Here is a 4738-nt window from a genome sequence, read left to right as displayed (position 1 = left end):
AAGCCATTGACCTCCACATGTGAAAATGATTAAATATAGCTAGAAAGATCAGAAATGCATACAAATTGGTGCTCATCCATAAAATGTGGTCTAACTCTAGTGAAAATTCATATGGTTCCCTTTTGTAAAAATATTTTTGATAGCTGCTTCACAAAATCCCTTTATTTTTAGCACTTGGAAACTATTTTAAATCACAGACTTTTCGAACCATTCAGAACTGTTCTCATGGATCACCCCCTTAGCCGATCTGAACCGTCCATGCTTGGCGAATCCAACGTCTCTCACTTGGTCTCAGTAGCCCAAACAAAACCCTAGCAACCCCCGGTCGCCTCTCTCTCCCCTCTCCCTGAAAACACACCCGCCGCCGCCTCTCTCCCTCTCTCCCCGATCCAGAATCTCGCCGCCCAGTCGCAACGCTCACCATCCCCCCAACCTCGCCGCCGACCAACTCCTCTCCCCCAACCCCGCCGCCGGCCTTCTCTTACCCTAGCGCTGCCGCTCCAAACCCTCACCTTGGGAAGGGAAGGCCCCAGATCCAAGCCAGCATCTTCTCTCCCAAGGGAAGGGAGGGAAGGGAACGCCGCAGATCGAGATCCACATCGGAATCGGCGCGCCGTCATCGACCTGGCCCGTGACGTACCAAGGTCCTCCATGGAGATCCGACCCAGCAATAGCCCGTGTCCACCAAGGTCCTCCATGGCGTCCCACGCCGGCGTGCAGCACCTCCGCCAGATCCGCCTCGAGCGCTCACCCACAACCTCTCCCCGTGGCTAGGGTTACGGGGGCCGCGGCGGCTCCAATTCCGGTGCCTCTGCTTCGTCCTCTCCCTCCCTCCCACATGCATCTCCACCTTATGGACGGTGCTCCTGCGCTCGATCGCTACGGGATTGACGTGCGCGGTGCCTCCCTCGGGCAGCCTCCTCCACTGCGTGCGTGATGGCGGTGGATGGCCGTCCCGCAACCGCGGTGGCGCCTGTCCATGGCGTCGACTACACAAAACTCCCATGGTGAACTTCATCCCCTCTGGCTCCCTCCTCTCTCTTCTCAAGTTTGTGGCCCTCGTGCAACAGTAGTACCATGCTATGATTCATGGCCATCAAGTCATTTTTGTATTCAACTAGTGTTATGCTTTGGCCCGAATTGCTACAATCAAATGACTTTGTGCTAAATACTGTAATTGATGCTAGGCGCTATCACCTCTGCATATTTAGATCCTGCCTCTCAGATTTGCCATTCTAGTACGCGTTATATGCAGCGGACTTGTAGCATGTTCGCTGTGACTTTGTTGGAGCTGGTGGTTTCATTGATCCATGCCTAAATTAGTTGCTTAATGCCCCTCTTTACTATCAGATGTAAAATACCTTGATTGGATTATTAATACAAATGTGAGGATATTTCTGCCAAAAGAAAAAGAAACATTGCTGATGTGATAGCGCCTAGTTTTGAGATGCAAGTGATGTTGATTCTGTTCATCAAGGTATGTGTAGTTGATTCATATTTCTCCTGCCCTTGTGCAGGGGAAGTTTTCATCCTTATAGCAGAGAAGAAGGGCTTCACTTCATCGTACCAGCCAGGAAAGGTGCATGGTGGTTGCAAGCCATGGAGGGGAGGCGGTCCTGTTCAACATCGGCTAATTGAACGCAAATCATGCGGCTTGTTGCTTGCCTAATTGAACACCTGCTGCTGCTACTGCGACACCATGGCTGGGGTGTCCAGTGGGTCGCGCCTACTTACCTGGCAGCAGTGGCGGCGGCTACAAGTTTTCTCCACTACTGCAACTCATCTCCAAGTCCTACAGCCTGGATCATCTCCTTCACCAGCGCCTACATTGGGTCTGAAGTCTGAACCTCTCTTCTGTACTCCATGTTTACTGAATTGCTCAAAAGTCTCCATAGTGTGTGTGTGCATGTGTGTGTGTGTGTTAGAGTGTAGGAGTGCAAATGGGCACCCTGTATGGTATTCTGTGGCCCTCTTTAGTTCAACTAAATGAACTGAATTTTTAGAAGTCACATAACATTTGAAAATTTAGTTTATTTGGTTAGATGATCTTTGTTCATAACACAGGCTTATTTTAGCTCTTTTAGTTCATTTTTTACTATTATCACTTGAATGTCTTTGTTATAATAAAGCACAACGGTTATGTATATATGTGCATATAGTGTTATCTGCAGCTAGTTGTATATGTGGTGCAGTTGTGCAGAGCTACTAGTCGTGCTTGGTACTTTAGTATTTTGCTTTCCTTTGTACTGGGTATATTATTTTCTGCTACTAATCGATGAACGCAATAAATAAAGAGAACCAAACTGCTTCTCTTGATTTCTGCTACATCGTTTCTACTTGTTTGTGTGTAAAACCATTCTTAAGCCTGAATGGTACTTTTCTTGTTTTTGTCTATTTTGTTCCTATGAAAAGTCTGCTCTCTTTAGCTCATGCTCGTTACCTCCTCCCCTCATGTTTCACGGGAAGATGATAAACCTTTTTAAGATCAAGGGGCAGAAGAAGGAAGAGGTGGCCAACTCAAATGTGGGGCCTCCTGTTAAGAAGCAAAGTCCAGGTATATGTCTATACCTGACCTCAAGGTTTAGTAGCTATTGTCCTGCTCATGCTCCTATTTGGTTGGGGGTGTTGATGAAATGGTAGGGTTAATTAAAGGGTTCTTGGTTAGCACTCCTTTTAAGTTTAGTTGATTTTCTCACTGTCTATCATCATGGCTTAAGTTTGGTTGTTGTTTTGAAATTTACATGGCTTAGGTTTTAATCAATTGGCATGTTCATGTTAGTTGTTATGGAGTAAATATGGCAAGAACAGTGGCAATTGAGCAACACCACTACTAGTATAACTCAGCTTTATTTACTAATCAGTAGGTATCTCGTACTAGTAGATTCAGAATATGCAGTCCTAAAAATTAAAGGGAGCAACAGTAAATGAGTTAAACAAAAATATTCGTCTGCAAATGTCGGTTTGTGTTCGATTTGATTTGGTTTGCTCTGTTGCTGAAGCTCCTATTTGCTCTAACCATTTTCGCACCAAATGCAGAATGTTCTGTTTTTATTAAGCCCTGATGTTTAGCCCCGATTAGTCTAATTATTTAGCCCTGATGTTTTAATTTATGGAGTTGTTGCTTCTTTGGTAAGATTTATTTCCTTGCTGTAGGCATAAGAATAAGCTGATATGAACATAATAATGATACTCTGCATGCTATGAGTAAAGTGCTATATTTTCTTGCGTCACCTTGTATGAATGAGCATATCGTCTTAATTATCTGGGGAACAAAAATCATTGTATTAGCTGAATTTGTGTTATCATTCTAAAGAACTTGTCCCTTTTTTGAATGTTCTGTTCATAATATATTGGCTCCAGTGTTTTGATTGTTCTCTTCTGATTCATGTAACAGGGCGACGGCCGAAGGCATGATGATAGTTCTATTGTTGTCCTAGTGTAGCGAAGGTGGCCTAGTCGACTATGGTCACGTAGTTAGTCATGCATACAGTTTCATCTGACTGGAGCAGGAGCCCAGTTTGTGTTGTCCCTATATCTGTGTGACTGATTGTATTTATATCTATGTTATTACACTATAGTAGAGCTTGTAACTGTGTCATGACAGAAGGAGCCCAGTATATCTGTATGACTGTGATTGATTTTCGCAGTTGTTATTTGAAATATTACTTGTGTTTTATGTCTGTTCTTATTTAAACATGGTTATTTATTTATATCAAATTGTCAAATTGTAATCTGAATAATATGATGCTACCAAAAGGGTCCCACTTTAATAGAACCTGGCAACCAGGACCCATCTAACTAGTGGACCCTTCTTTTGAAAAAAAACTAAATTTGTTTAGACAAAAAGGCCACAACCCAACAATAAAAAGGTTGCAATGTTGGGCTTGGCCCATGAAGCTGATAAAAAATTGATAGAAAAAATATATAAAAAGGCCGAATTGTTGGGCTAGGCCCATGTAGAACACCGAATTGGACCGGGCTGAATCTTATCCACGTCAGCTTGCCACGCTGGATCCTACGTGGCTTGGGGAGGTTGCTAGTGACCAAAAATTTGGTCAAAGAACCAACGACCTTTTACAGAAGGTCGTTAATTTTAGTTTACGACCGCCAGCTTTTGACCTTCTGTTTTTGGTCACGAAAAGGTCCCAAATGAAAAACTATGACCTTTCAGCAGCCAATAGTGAGGGTCACAAGTTGACATATTTCTTGTAGTGGTCTAAACTAATCCCGAAGGTAGATGTAGAGGTAGCGTGCCGATGGCGATCACATCGACCTTGGAACCATTTCCGACGCGCATCGTCACCTTGTCCTTAGCCAATCTTTGTTTAATCCGTAGCCCCTGTTTTGAGTTGCAAATATGAGCAACAGAACCAGTATCAAATACCCAGGCGCTACTACGAGCATTAGTAAGGTACAATCAATAACATGTATATCAAATATACCTTTGACTTTGCCATCCTTCTTATCCGCCAAATACTTGGGGCAGTTCCGCTTCCAGGTACCAGTCCATTTGAAGTAGAAGCACTCGGTTTCAGGCTTAGGTCCAGACTTGGGTTTCTTCCCGGGATTAGCAACTTGCTTGCTATTCTTCTTGAAGTTCCCCTTCTTCCCTTTGCCCTTTTTCTTGAAACTAGTGGTCTTGTTAACCATCAACACTTGATGCTCCTTCTTGATTTCTACCTCCTCGGCTTTTAGCATTGCGAAGAGCTCGGGAATAGTCTTTTCCATCCCTTGCATA

At 44.0% G+C, this 4738-nt stretch overlaps 1 long non-coding RNA gene across 1 annotated transcript; it reads left to right on the top strand.

The window, feature by feature from the left end:
• Positions 1 to 329: 329 nt before the first annotated feature.
• LOC123158973 (uncharacterized) lies at positions 330 to 3679 on the top strand. The gene is made up of 3 exons (XR_006479414.1): positions 330 to 1007; positions 1518 to 2554; positions 3395 to 3679. It is a non-coding gene; the product is annotated as an uncharacterized lncRNA (long non-coding RNA).
• The last annotated feature ends 1059 nt before the right edge of the window (positions 3680 to 4738 follow it).

The sequence above is a fragment of the Triticum aestivum genome, chromosome 7B, assembly GCF_018294505.1.
Source record: "Triticum aestivum cultivar Chinese Spring chromosome 7B, IWGSC CS RefSeq v2.1, whole genome shotgun sequence".
Classification (NCBI taxonomy): Eukaryota; Viridiplantae; Streptophyta; class Magnoliopsida; order Poales; family Poaceae; genus Triticum; species Triticum aestivum.
This window is presented reverse-complemented; position numbering and strand designations above follow the sequence as displayed.